Source organism: Chelonoidis abingdonii, chromosome 18 (genome assembly GCF_003597395.2).
Source record: "Chelonoidis abingdonii isolate Lonesome George chromosome 18, CheloAbing_2.0, whole genome shotgun sequence".
In the NCBI taxonomy this organism is placed as follows: domain Eukaryota; kingdom Metazoa; phylum Chordata; order Testudines; family Testudinidae; genus Chelonoidis; species Chelonoidis abingdonii.
The window spans coordinates 10,155,235-10,170,407 of record NC_133786.1 but is presented as its reverse complement, the minus strand read 5'-3'; the positions used below and the strand labels follow the sequence as shown (position 1 = coordinate 10,170,407).

At 44.9% G+C, this 15,173-nt stretch overlaps 1 protein-coding gene across 1 annotated transcript in view; it reads right to left on the bottom strand.

Moving 5' to 3' along the window:
* The window catches only part of GLB1L2 (galactosidase beta 1 like 2), a 49,633-nt gene extending 36,433 nt beyond the window's left edge, over positions 1-13,200 (bottom strand). The window contains exon 1 of the mRNA XM_075073607.1: positions 13,139-13,200. The gene's annotated coding sequence lies outside the window, so the exon portion shown is untranslated. The remainder of the gene's footprint in view (positions 1-13,138) is intronic.
* Positions 13,201-15,173: the final 1,973 nt, after the last annotated feature.

Here is a 15,173-nt window from a genome sequence, read left to right as displayed (position 1 = left end):
CTTTGGTCAGAGAAGATGGGAGCATTTCCAAGATTTTATTTATTTATTTATTTTTAAAGTCAGTGCATTCCACTAAAGGGACAAATTGGGCCCATAATCCCTATAAACTTACTCGGACATCACCACTGCTCTCATTTCCCCCTCATCTTAATCCTCTCATTGTCTACCATAATGCTGTCTATCAAGCCACCTCCAATGCCTGGAAGTCTCCCACTAGCCATCCTTCAAGTTCTTCTTGTTCCAGGAAACACTCTTTGCTCCCTGTAAATTATTTTAATGGGTCCAATCACTTTACACAAATAAGTCCGTTACTTTACACTAATTCTTCTGATATTATCCTAGGTGCAGAAATACCTTTGACTTGAATGCTTAGGACAGTGGCCCCCAAACTTTTCAGGATCACGCCCCACCCCCCTTTACCCGTCTGTACCCCCTCTGCCCCCATCCCCAGAGCTAGGCCATGGCTCCAGGGGGCGGGGATGGCAGGGGCAGGTTTGAGGCCAGGAGCGGGGCCACAGGCAAGGGTGTGGCTGGGAGGTGAGGCCGGGCCGGAGCAGAGCGGGGCTGAGCGGTGCTCCCTCCCCATCCTTCGCGGGGGCTGGTCTGGGCCCCATCGCGCCCCCTCAAATGTTCCTCGGTGCCCGTCTAAGGGGGCACCCTCCACAATTTGGGGACCTCTGACTTCAGACTTAAAGGCAGCTTCCACCTGACTAAAATGATGCGAGAACAGGTCATCACAGCCTAGAGAGCAGCACTGACGCAGGGAACCTTTCCTTTTCAAATTGCGATTTTCCAGCAATGTATCAGTGGGAAATTGGACTTTGTGAGCTCCATTTTTCCCCAGATATTGGCACCTTAATAGGTTATCTACATTTGGACCCATACTGGCATCTATATGCCAAAAATAAGCATTTATTTGCCTAGACACTTGCTTAAACTTCCAAAGATAAAGAGATACTGAGACAGATGAGCTTGTCCTCTGTTCTTCTACTTCAGGCAGGTCCAGGTCAGGAAAATCTCACTAATTTTCTGCATTAAAATCTAAAAAACCTGACATTTCAGCAGGTGGTCAGGAAGACCCAGACAATGATGTTCTTCCCTGTTCTAATCCTCCCATACATCATCAGAAACACCCACTGCAAAAAAACAGAACAGACATCACATTCACAAGCCTTTTATTTGAATTATCTGCTTAGATAGTCACAATTATATCTGATTTCCTTTCACATTGATTCGTTCATAGAAGCAGCCACATCCTACTGATTAGCATGGTCCTCTAATCTACCAGGCCTTAATCCAGTAACCCTCAAGCAAGCCCAGACACCACCCAGAAGTGCTTCTCCAACCTTAGCCGCTTTTTCTAGGAGTCCACGTGCATTTGCCTACTGCAGGATTCAAATGAGTAGTTCTCAAAGGTCACTATAAAGAATTCAAATCCCTTGACTTTCTAATCAGAAGTGGGCATGTTGCCTTCTTCAGCCCACACAAGTTCCACAGCTTCAAACCCAGCCCCACAAGCACAATGGCAGTTTGTTCCTGTGAAACAAGCTCACAGTCAGATGCAAAAAATAGCTCCCATTCCGAGCTGAGTAAGAACCCACGCGTTAAAAGAAAGGTCACATTTAGAGTCGGTACTATCTAAGCCTCTAGCCGTCTTCTACACTAAGACTCAAGTTTTAACTAGAGGATGCTGGCAGAAGCTAAAGAGGACATTTCAGAACACATGGCTTACATGGGATTGCACAGAGGGGATCTGCAGCAATTAGCTCTCCTGGAACACAAGACAAGGCCACTACAAGGGAGCTAAATCTAAGACTTCCAGTGCATTGCAAGGGCTGGCTGACAAGCACAGACAGTACCTCTGTAGCACAGCATTGTCACAAGCCTCTGAAACAGATGGCAAGCCTGGGTAATACCTGGAAAAGGAAGCCTGGATTAGACACTGCTGTCTTTAGCCACTGAACACTCAAGTGGATTTATTGTTGAATCATTTAAAAAAATAGTAATAAAGCTGAACAACAGAGAATGTGACAGGCCACGGGTGAGAAACCACTGTTATCCATAGGATCTGTACGTCCATGCAATAATAATGGATCTACACTCTAATACAGGAACAAAACCCCATATAACAGTAAAAAAGGAGCAAGCATGAAGTGTCCGACATGGCCACATCAAAAGAGAGCCTACATGCAGACAAACGGAATCAGAGATACAGATCTAAACCATATATGCAAGTGAAAGAGTCAGAGACCAAAGTGTGAAGAATGACTCATCTTCCCATCTCCTTGTTCACTGAAGATCTACAGCTGGACCAGTATGCCAAATGGATCAGATGGCTCAGTAGTCATACCCAGCATTCCCCAGATTTGCTTCTGTTCACAATGCAACTGTATATGAGAGAAATCGTTTTCAAAGGAAGGTAGACTGGGTTCATCCTCAAGGCTGATAAACTGTCAACTTGAGAAAGGATTTTACTAGCACTGGCTGCACTCATGACTTAGGCTCATGTTTCTCAAGAGGAGGCATTGACTTGTGGGTGCCTAACATGAGATTTCTTTGGCCTGACTTTCACAAGTACTGGACACCCATCACTCCATTTTAAAAGCAACAGAGGCTGTAGGCACTCAACACCTCTGAAAGTTAAGGCCCAAAGTGTTACAAGCTTGGCATCCAAAATCAGTGATCTCTTTTGAAAACGTAGATCTAGATAACTACAATATTGCCCTTGTGGTTTTTCTATAACCCTTGTTACTGCAGTATCTATGAATCGTCATACAGTGCCTGCCACCCAAATGCTTTGTAACCATACAAAGCCACTGTGTTTGGCAGACTTGCCAAAATGAATAAAAGAGAACCATTCAACATTATCTGTAAAACAAAACATGTTTCCAGGGTCCTGCTCACTGGGAAGCGATTCTAGGTAGAATAAAAGAGAAATTATTCATTTGGGCTCTCCTTTCCTATGCAGAAAAGCCACCACTCCCCAAAAATGTGAATTGTCGAAGAACTTATTTCCATATTCAAAGAAAACTAACAAAGATGATCAGAGAAATGGAAAACCCATCTTATGGGAGAAGACTAAAAGATCTTGGCTTGTTTAGCCTAACGAAAAGAAGGCAGAGAAGTGATCCGATTGCTCTTCACATATATATCCCATGTGTGAACACCAGGGATGGAGAAGAGCTACTGGTATTTAAGTTAAAGGAAAAAGTTGACACAAGAAGAAATGCATAAATTCTGGCTGTGAATACATGTAGGTTGGAAATTAGGAGAAGTTTTCTAACCACCAGAGGAATAAGGTTCTAGAACAGTCTCCCAAAAGTAGTGGGTGCAAATAACCTACTTCGTTTTAAAACAGAAATAAATTTATGAGTGGGATGGTATGATGTGGTTGCTTGTGACCGCAGGCAGTTGAGTTCAGTGGCCCAAGGGGTCTCATCTGGTCCTGTCTTATGTCCTGCATCTCATGCTTCAGTTCTTCAGCTGGACACCTGCAAGGGTCAGGAACAGGGCTTGATTTGTGCCAGGGCTGAGCCACGGCACCTCTAGACTTGGCAGTTCATAGCCCTGACACCTCTGGGCTTGCCATGTCAGCTATGCTTGAGCCCTGGCACCTCTTTAATTACAAATTAAATACTGGTCAGGAAGGAAATTTTTCCCCACTGACATATTCTGGGTCCTTTTTTTTTTTTTTTTTAATTAAATCCTTCTTCCTAAACTTTAGACATGACTATAGGTGGAGATGAGACACCAGAACGGTGGACGGTACACTCAGGTAATACAGAGAATTCTCGCTCTTATGCCTGGCTGGTGGGTTTTGCTCACATGCTCAGGGTCAAAAAAAATTTTCCCCAGGTCATATTGGCAGATTGTTCCTCCCACCCCCAAACACACACTCATTTTCCACTGCAGCATAGGGTGGGTTGTTTGGCAGGTTTATCTGGGTCTCTCCAAAATCAGTCCCTGCGATTGCAGGTGCTTTATAACTCGTGAACCCTGGTCTTTCGTATTCTCTACCTGTGGCCAGGGTAGATAAAAATGAATGATTTAAAAAAAAAAAAAACCCACTGATTTTTTTTTATAAAATGCATTTTTAGGAAAGAACCTATCAAAAGATGGTTTTAATTAAGATACATTATTGCTCAAGGATATCTCATCATGGAATAGGGATTATAAATTCTTATTCTATAGTATGAGCCAATATATTCATGTAATGGTTTAAAAAAAGTTTTGTAAATGAGTTCCAATAGTTCATGGATTAGGGACCCAATCTTATGTGGTTCCAGGGGCTTCTGTATAAATTATTTAGGCTAATATTTCTATCTACCCAGTGGGACTCAGTGCTCAGTCTAGAAGATACGATCAGAGCCACTTAGTTTTGCAGTTCTCAAACTGTGGATCTGTGTCTCCAGAGATAACATGCTTGTTAAAAGCAAAAATGTTTTTCAATAAATATATAGAGGTGAGAAATAACAGACTTCAACCTTATTGTCCTTCTGCAAATTGGTATACACGGAGTAAATCCCTTACCTCTCTTTAAAAGTGCAAAGTTTCAAAAAGTTCAAAGAAGATTGCTGGGGGCAGAATAGATCTGGACAAGGAGAAGAAATCTGGAGATAAATGTGAGAAGGGAGAGACAGGCAGTAGAAACAAAAGTGAAACCGTTTGAGCAGCATATTCCAGATGTCTTGAGGTCTTTCTGAGTGTAGCTTTCATTGATTTGAGATCTACCATAGCATTCTCTCACTAGAAGGGAAAACCTATAATGGCAGCAGGCCAAAAGAGAGATCTAGTTCGGGAATATTTTAATGAAGTTCCTCGACCTGTGGGTAAGACAGGCATGCGTGCAAAATGCAAACAGTGCACCCAAGAAATGCAAGGCTAGGCTGCCCAAATGAAACAACAACATCACGCTAAGCGTTCCTTCTCAGGAGGAAGCTGCACTGAAGATGATGAAAGGAACATGTCTGAACATGCAGGATCTTCAGGTTGGTAAACTTTTTTATTTCATACTTCTTTCTTAAGGACAGCCTGTCTTCCTCCTGGACTATTCTTGAATTCTCATGTCTGAGCAAAATATATAGTTGTTACTCTATGGCACTATCACTTCAGATGCAGTTGTGATAAAAAATAAATAGCTGAAATAAACAGACTCTCTTTTTACAATTTCACCGTTAAAGTAGTACTGAGTGCAATGAGTAATATTAAATGAGCAGTATGGTGGTAATAATAAAACAACTGCATTGACTTATTTTGTTTAGGAGAATCGATCCTCAACACAATGGATTCTGAAGACTATCCACCTTCAAGATCACCATCATTTTCTATAGTTTCAGAGTTATCTGCCAATGACAGTGTTTCAGTCACATCATGTATATCACACAGTCACAGTACATCGCCTGTAGCAAAAAGAAAACATCTCCATCATCCACCAACAACCATAGATAAGTTTGTTATAAGAACCAGCAGATTACAAAAAGATGAAAAAATTGCCCTGTTTGTTTATGCAACAAACTCTCCTTTCTGTATGATTGAGAATTCACACTTTATTAACATGGTTCAGTCATTAAGACCAGGATACAGTCCACCCAACAGAGCAGATGTCGCAGGCAAACTGCTGGATAAAGTGTATGAAAGAGAAATTGAATAGTGTGCAAAAGGTCTAGAGGATAAAATTGTTAACCTGAGTCTTGACGGGTGGAACAATGTCCACAATGATCCTGTTGTATGTGCTTGTGTGACATAAGAACAGCGTACTGGGTCAGACCAAAGGTCTATCTAGCCCAATATCTGTCTACCGACAGTAAGCCAATGCCAGGTGCCCCAGAGGGAGTGAGCAATAGGCAATGATCAAGTGATCTCTCTCCCTGCCATCCATCTCCATCCTCTGATGAACAGAGGCTAGGGATACCATTCTTTACCCTTCCTGCTAATAGCCATTTTATGGACTTAGCCACCATGAATTTATCCAGTTCCCTTTTAAACACTGTTATATCCAACTCAGAACCTCCTCAGGTAGGAGTTCCACAAGTTGACTGTGCGCGGCATGAAGAAGAAATTCCTTTTATTTGTTTTAAACCTGCTACCTAATAATTCATTTGGTGACCCCTAGTTCTTGATTATGGGAATAAGTAAATAACTTTCTATCCACTTTCTCCACATTACTCATGATTTTATATACCTCTGTCATAACCCCCCCCTTAGTCTCCTGTTTTCCAAGCTGAAGAGGCCTAGTCTCTAATCTTTCCTCATATGGGACCCTCGCCAAACCCCTAATCATTTTAGTTGCCCTTTTCTGAACTTTTTTCTATGCTGCTAGAATATCTTTTTTGAGGTGAGGAGACCACATCCGTACACAGTATTCGAGATGTGGGTGTACTATGGATTATATAAGGGCAATGATATATTCTCAGTCTTATTCTCTATCTCCTTTTCCCCTTTTTAGAAGAAGGGAATGCTTGCCTTACAGAAACAATTGGTTCATCAGGAAAAGCACACACAGCAGAATACTTACAAGTAGCAGCAGTAAAAGCTATAACAAACTGTGAAAAAAATTCAAATGTCTAGTATGCAGCTTGGTCCCAGACAATGCTGCAAATGTATCCAAGATGAGAAGAAATTATTTAGGAGAGAGTCCCAAGCTACTAACATACGGTTGCAGTGCTCATTTGATGCGCCTTGTAGCCAAAGACTTCAGTGTTCCAGTAATAAAGGCTAATGTGTTTTCAAATTGTAAAATACTTCTGTAACATCCACTTTGCAGCAGTTACGCTAAAAAAAGTTGGAGGAACCAAGCTAACTCTCCACAAGATCTGTGATCGACCTCAGAAGTGGACTGTTGTGAGCATTATATCAAGAACTGGCCTAATCTGATGACAGTTTGTGAACAAAATCATGAAAAAGTAGATGGCACTGTCACAGCCAAAGTTCTCAACATGGTTAAGGAAATGTTGAGTATATTGCTGAGTATCCTGAAGCCTATTTCTCCAGCCTTGAACAAAATGCAGGAAAAGAGCTGTTTTATTGCTCATGCTATTGAAATTTGAAGGAACTGAGATCTTAAAAAGAGAAATATGCAATGACAGAGTAAATTACAAGCATTAAAAATCAAATGGGGCAAGCACTATCTCTAGCTCATTTTCTTGCAAATATTCAGGGTCAAACCTTACCTGCTGAAGAAGAGGAGTTGGCTATGACATGAACATCCAGCAACCATCCCGTCCATAATGCCAACTATAATAAACTTCAGAGCTAAGGGTGAACCGTTCAAGAAATATATGTTTGCTGCTGATGTGTTAAAGAAAGTCACACCACATAAGTAGTGGAAGTCACTTAATCCCTTGGATTCAGAGACTGTTGAAGCGATAATCTCGCTTTTAATAGTGGTAGCTTCTTCTACTAGTGTAGAAAGAATATTTTCTTCCTTTGGACTAATTCATTCCAAATTGAGAAATCATTTGGGACCTGAAAAAGCAGGAAAGCTTTGTTTTTCTTTTCCAGACTGTGAACAAACAGGAAAATGAACGTAAAGCCAACTGAGTTAGCTGCAGAAGCCAATATTTTAAGTTTCTCATGTTCATGTGGCTGACATAGTCAATTTAATTTTTTTTTTTAAATATTTCATTTAATTATTTTAGTTAAAAACAATTTTAACAAAAACAAACCTGATTTTAAAAACCTTAAACGTTTACATTCAAAAATGCATATGTTTGTTGTGTTAAAATATTATGTTTGCTGTTGAAGGAAAAAATCCAGAATACATAACGTTGTTGTTTTAGTTAAATAAAACAATTTCAGAGTGTGTCTGATGATCTCCTCCTCCTAATACAGCATGGCAAGAAAATCCTCCAAATATTAATGATTAACCAGTTGAATTGGAAATATTTATGAAGTCACTGGGAGTGAACTATCTGCTTCCATTACCTGAGGTAAATGAAATAAACAATCGTTCATTTTCTGATACAGCTGTAAAACTAATATGAAAAGTTTTCAAAATAAATCACTTTAAAAATGTATAATGTGTACCGTCTGAAAATGAAATCTATGTCTATCTATGAGTCATGAAGAATATGTATTAGGGTTATAACAACCAACGAGAAAGCACTTTTACGTAAAAATCCACGATAGAAATTGAGTCTTCCTAACTCGTGATTTAAATCATGATTTATATCAAATCCACCCTGCCCATGACATTTTGTTCAGAGTTATGAACGTTTCAGAGTTACAAACAACCTTCATTTCCAAGTTGTTCATAACTCTGAGGCTCTACTGTAGTTGGTTTATGTTAAGAATTGTCAAACAAATCCAGAACAGCCAAAATCTGGCTAATTATCCCCACTGTGCCTCAACTGAAGGCATGAAATATCATAGCCCAAGTTTCAGTCCACTGCATTATTGTGATCCCAGTCCAGGTCTCTACCTCCCAGCAAGAACAGGAAAATCAAGACCTGATATTTCTAACATGAAAAAAACAAAATAGTGTGGGCGTTGTCGTTGAGGCTATTTGCACAAGGCAGCACTGAAAGTCACACTTGGGGGGGGGGGGGTGGATTTTATGGTTCAACTTTAACTCTGCTCATTCCTGCTACAGAAGACTCCACAAAAATTCAGTTCTATTCATTCTGGGCTTCTCCCCACAGAGCATGGTGAAAGCTAGCAACTGCAACTTCAACGTGCTACTCATCATCTCTTGTGACAGAGATCTTACCCCCACTGGGAAGAGCTCTATTTTCTGATCCAGCATCTCGTTTTATAACGGCTTATTTTCAACTGCATAGTCGAGGGACAATCATGAGACACACTGGCCTCCTAAGACATGTTCAAAAAGAAACACTGCTCAAGAAGGAAGAGACAGGTATGCTTTCACAAGGTATTACATACAGTTCATGAGGTTTCTGCTCAGAATACAAACCACAGCATAAAAACAGGAGTGGCTATGGGACAATCCTGCTCCCAATGAAGTGAATGGAAGACAAGGGCTCTCACCAACTTTGAAAATCAGGCCACATTCAATTTAACTGATAACATGGATTTAGAAGCCCAATGTAAAGCACTAGTCTTTGAAAAATCTGGCCATTGAAAACCTCATATGTTCAAAGTGCATCCTCCCAAGCCTGAGTATATTCGCCAGTGCTTTGTACACCTACATTCTAATAACTCCAGCGAAGAGCCTCCCATGAATTTTCCCCCAGTACACTATTTCACAGTGATGTTGTAGCTCTCACTGAAATACAAAATCCACTCACCCAGTACAGGGCTTTAATAGCAGAAAGGACATGATCTGAAACACACAGTAGCAAATTAATCTACAGTGTAACTTCTTTGGCTTCAGTGGGGGTGACACAAGGGATAAAGTTTGGCCCATAGCAGACAAGTCGAGGACAGGGGGGAAGAAAAGGCTTAATACTTTGCTAAATGGAAAGTTAGATAAAGCCCACCTCTTACTCATGCTAAGCAGTACATTACTCCACCTGTAATTCCATTGGTCTCAAGGTATTACTCAAAGCAGGGTTGGTATCATCAGTCCTATAACAAGCAGGATATGCCCCAAACCACAAACAACAAGACAGAGCCCTGATACGATAAAATCAAGAGCTACCCCTGGCAGTTTCAAAGATGGTTTAGATCCAGGACAGAGAATGATTGATTTGTAAATGCACGTCATCCATCAAAGAGCTTCAGTGATTTTAGTAAACCCTCCAAGAGCCAAGGTTGATGGGGATAACGTTAGCTTAACACAGAAGCTGATTTATAGTGCTGGCAATTGGTCTTTCCTTATCCATTACTTTTTATGATAGACAAGGAATTGCTATATATTATGTGTAACATTTATTTAAAGCTATTAAATCATTTCTATCTGGTTGCAACATTACTCTCTCTCCATGCTTCCTCTACCGGATGAATGCTCAGTGTCAGTGATTGATTCTGAGTGGTGCTATTTCTCTCTATGCATTCCGATAAAAGAAGATGTTGCTTCAGTTTTATCGGGTCTGAGCTCTTATGAATCAAGAGCAGATTTTTTTTTAGAGCTGTGAGGAGGGAGCATGAAGTTTGTAAATGTTTCCACGTTAAAGGAATCCTATTCTTCATCTGAATGCAATCGCTCACTAAGGTTAACGGGAATCATGTTAACACAGAGGAGAGGTAGACCTTTAAGCCAAAACATTACTCAACGATAACAGAAAAAGATTGCCTTTTAAGTGCGGTGTTGACATTACACCTGCAAGCAACAGAAAGAATACCCTGTGGCAAGCAGCAACTGGCATATTTGGGTTTACAGCAGAGTGTGAGCACTACTCTCATACAACCCAGTTTCAAGTATTGCCATTTAATCTCATTTTTCATGACTACTAGTGCTAATCAGAAGAGGCTGGATTGACAGTCCTAGAATCATCTATTCACCCAATGACAGGCATAAAACCAGCACTGATGGGCAAGGTGCCCCACCAACATACACCAATGAATAGACCACTTGTAGGGGGAGAGAGGAGTTCTGCCCAAATGGTCCCATTCAGGCCTCGGTCGCTGTTGAAACTGCCAGCAAAGCAGGAGGGCAAGGTATTGTGGGGTAATTAGTATCCACTGCAACAATGTTCTGAGATAGGGACAAATGTCCCATGAGAAACTGACTAAGACTCATCAAATTCACTGCACACAGATTACTAAGTAGCCAGCAGATGGTGGTAACTTTCAGGCTCTGCTAACCCAAACCATGTGAAAAGATCCGAGAGAGTTCCGGTCCCTCCCAACTGCACAGCACCCTATAGCCTCACATCTTGAAATATTCAGATTTGTCTTTCTGTAATTTAATTATCAGTACTTCAGTTGAATTCATTGCTACATCTAATGTACAGCTTTGTGCCTCCATTCACAGGCATATGAATTGTTTAAAACTGAATGCTGCTGCTGAGATATAGTAACTGTACATGCATTAAGGATTAAAGGGACGTGTGAAGGCAGTTTTGGCTCCAAATTGAGAATATGTAAACAGTTACACAGTGCAATATATTTGTTATTAAACTTTCCACTGAAAGTTTACTTTTGGAAGAATAGCATACCCCTTGCAGTATTTGAAACCTAAGTACAGGTGCATAAAGCTAGTTTGAGAGAGACATGAAATGGAATCAACTAAACGCACAGCTGGCCAGTCTACTTTCACTACCCAAGCTTAGAGAAATGCAGTAAATTAACAGGTTCAAGGCTGACATACCTGCAGATTTAATGATTTCCAGTGCTATTAGTAACCCAGTCAAAGAAGCCCATTACTTGAATTTAACCTGACAGAATTCCTTTCAGTACTCTTTAACAGTATCCCTTAAGGACAAACCAGCAGAGATCGATTTCACTTAAATGGCAATGAATCTTGACCCAATACTGTAAGCTAAAAGGAGTCATAAAATGAACAACCTCAAGGCCCTACTGCTCAGCAGAGAAGGATTATGCTGATAAGGCTAAGAACAGCTGTTTAAATCCTTCCCAGAAGAGAGTAAATCCAGCAGCAAGCAAACCTAATGGGGCAGAAACAGCACAGTTGACAAGGAGTAGTAGGGAGAAAAGAAGCAGACCAACAAAGATGAGACACAGGCTAAATAACAATCCTGATGCTCTTCACTGGCAAACTCACAATAGACCAAGGCATCAGCATGCCTCGGTTATCAAGCAGACGAGCATGTTTAAAGGCTACACAAAAACATACTGGGAATTCCCTGAACATACTTGCACAACACTCTCTCTTCTGGCTGAAAACTTTTTTTAGGTGCAACAATTCCAGACAGGGAGCAGGGGGAGTGCATTTTTGTCTGTTGCATCTGGTTTGTGGATCCCCCAGCACTTTGTTTAATCAGTTTCGCTGTACAGCCAGCTAGACAGTTCCCCATAGTGTTCCTGAGGGTCTTTTGGGGGGAAGAGAACAACTTATATGAAGGACAATGCGACCAGGGAAAAGGGTTGGTGGTGCAGGTCCTAAAACTGCTTCCAACACAAGCTCCAAGCTCAAGTAGATTTCAACTTGACTAGGAACCTCTGCTAATCTGCACAGGGGGAGGGGGACAGGGCCCTGCAGATGGGCAAGCACTGGGGGCAGGGGGCTGAGATCAGGCAGGTACCCTGGGGAGTGGATCCCAGAGGCAGGATGGGCTGAGGGGAACAGGGGAGTCAAGACCCTATAGGAATAGGGAGAGGATCCTGAGGGACAGGGCTCTGTGGTTGTAGAGGCAGTCGGGGGGCAGGCTCGGACGTGTGTGTGTGTGTGTGTGTGTGTCCAGAAGGATGTCCCAGGCAGGGCAGGAGGCGAGGGGCAAACCAGAGGGGGCGTGTCCCTCGGGGGAGAAGAGTCCCGGAAAGAACGTGTCCCCCCAGAGGAAGTGGTCTGAAGGGCCAGGCCGAGGAGAAAGTGTCCATGGGGCAGGCCTGAGGAGTCCCCAGGGTGCAGAGTCGAAGAGAGGCGTGTCCCCAGGGGGGGCAGGCCGAAGGGGGAGGGCCCGGAGGAGGAGGACCCCCAGGGGCAAGATCGGAGGGAGCGGGCTCCGGCGGGGGAGTGTCCCCGGGGGGCGTGTCCCCGGGGGGGGCCAGGCTGGAGAAGGGGGCGACCAGGCGGAAGAGGAAGGACCCCCTGGGTGGTCAGGGAGGAGGGGACGTGTCCCCCAGGCGGCCAGGAAACAGAGAGATTTCGGGGGGGCAGTCCGAGGGAAAGATCGGGGGGAGTGGGGCCAAGGCAGGAGACCGTGTCCTCCAGGGGCCAGAAAAGAAGGGGCCCCAAGGGGGGCAGCCGAGGAGGAAAGGACCCCGGGGGGCAGGGCAGAGACGTGTCCCCAGGGGCCAGGAAAAGAAGACCCCCAAGGGGGCAGGCCGAGGAGGAAGGACCCCGGGGGGCAGGGCAGGAGACGTGTCCCCAGGGCCAGGAAAAGGAGGGACCCCAAGGGGGGCAGGCCGAGGAGGAAGGACCCCAGGGGGGGCAGGCAGGAGACGTGTCCCCCAGGGGGCCAGGAAAAGGAGAGACCCCAAGGGGGGCAGGCCGAGGAGGAAGGACCCCCAGGGGGGGCAGGGCAGGAGACGTGTCCCCCAGGGGGCCAGGAAAAAGGGGCCCCGGGGGGGAGCAGGCCCGGAGGGACGTGTCCCCCGGGGTCCAGGCCGCTCTCACCTGCGGAGCAGCAGCCCCCCGAGCAGCAGCACGAGCACTAACGCTCCCAGCCGGCGCCGCCTCCGCCCCGCCGCAGCCACCACATGGCGGCCGCAGGCTCCCCCCAGCCAGCCCCGGGATCGCGCGCCGCGCCGCCGCCGCCACCTCGCTGCCTCCACGGCCGCTCCCGGGGACTCCGGGCGCCCAGCTCCTCCCACGGGGGTCAGCGTCCCCTCAGCCCACGCCCTCGTGGCCCTCATTGGCGCGACCTGCAGCCCACAGGCCGGGCCACCTGCTGAATTGGGACCCGGAGGGTTCGAGGCCGAGCCCTCTCCTGATTGGCTACAGCTGTGCCGCTGTACGATCCCGCTCCCCCCAGCCGCAGGTGCGGGAGGTAGCGGGAGGTAGCGGCTGGCAGAGGCCCGACACGTGGCTGCGGCACGGGACAGCGGGGGGCAAAGGTTCAAGTCCGTCCCTTCCCCCCGGCGAAGTTTGCAAAGCCCCAGGCTGTGCCCGGGGGACGCAGTAGGACCGCAGCCTGGAGACTAGGCGGCAAAGACATGACCCACTGCGCAAGAAAGCAGGAGTCAGGCCTAAGGTAAAAGCCCTTGGCCCAGTGTATTCTTCAGGGAGCACAAGCTTCTCTCCTTCCACCACGTGTGTTCGTTCAGCAAAAGCTACACTTATCTGCTAAAAACCTCCTGCTAAATTCCTGCAGCCAGACACATCCTTCAGATTTATTGGGCCCTACACCATAGTATGAAACTGGTGCCCCACTGTCCAACTTGGGGCACAACGACCACCCCTGCCTGCAGACCCCTGAGAAGAAGCCCTCCCCCCATCGCTGACACACACGAAGCTTTGTATGCAGCAGACACTGGGGCATGGGGGCAGGGCGGGGTGAGGTACAGGCTACGAGGCCACAATGGATACCAAGCTGTCCAGCCCACCTCACTGCAGTGGAGAGTCACCGTTTCCCACAGCAACATCCCCTCTCCCTAATGCAGAATACACCACACCTGTGCAGTTGGCTCTGTGAACACAGCCCCTGCCTAAGGAGGCTGGAGCATGTGCTGACTGGGCAGGAGCCAACCCACTCTTACCGGCTGCCTTGGTGGTGGCCCCACATTTTCAGGTGCCTAATGCAGTCCTGTATGCCGCGTATGTCTAAGGACGGCCCTGCTTTCATCTTTGCAAACACACATACACTGCAGCTGAAAGGATTCACAACCCTGTAAAGAGGCCCCAGCAGTAAGCCCATTTGTCTGCCTTTCTTTGCACCAGTACACTCAGGTGTATAGACATCTCATTTAAATTTCCTCCTGTATGCAGTTAAATTGGTCACTGGTTAGTAGCTCAGAAAACCAAACTCTTGGTTTCTCTCCCAGAATTATCAACCACCTTATAGGCTTTTTTTTTTTTTTTTTTTTTTTTACACTGGTGAGGGGGGGCAGTATTGCCTGCCCAGGACCTAGAGAGCACTTCTAGTAGAGTTCACACTAATACCTCATTCTGCCTTTTTACCAACATTGTCAACTGTGATAGTGGATTTGGAGATAAATAAACCTGCCTCCACCCCTGGAGAGAGACCTATTCAATTCACAGCAGCTGAAGCCTGCAACAGTAACAACATTCTATCTCTGCCCAGCTAAGCCAGGTTCAAGCCATTTATGCCAGAACCAATTACATAACCCTGAGTTTACAAAGCATCTTTGCTCAAGCAACCCAGCAAATGGGAAATAGATAAGGCTTTACCGGCTCTCTGGTTGTCCTCTACAGTAATAGGCAAATTCTTAGAGAGGCCCAAACAAGGGTTACTGACAGAGCAGCAGCCTTCTGTTTAAATACAGTCAGTTTGGATTTTAGCTTTTACCAAGCTAGTCTGTACCATAGAGATGAGTCATGTCTGGGGAGCTGGTTACAATGAACTTGAAACCTATCGCGTAGAGGGGATTTAAGTGTGCAACCACTGTTAAGCGACACTATCCAAACAATCACCTCTTGACAGTCACGATGTAAGCAAGCACAGACAAGTCCTGAACAGTTAAGAGTTTCT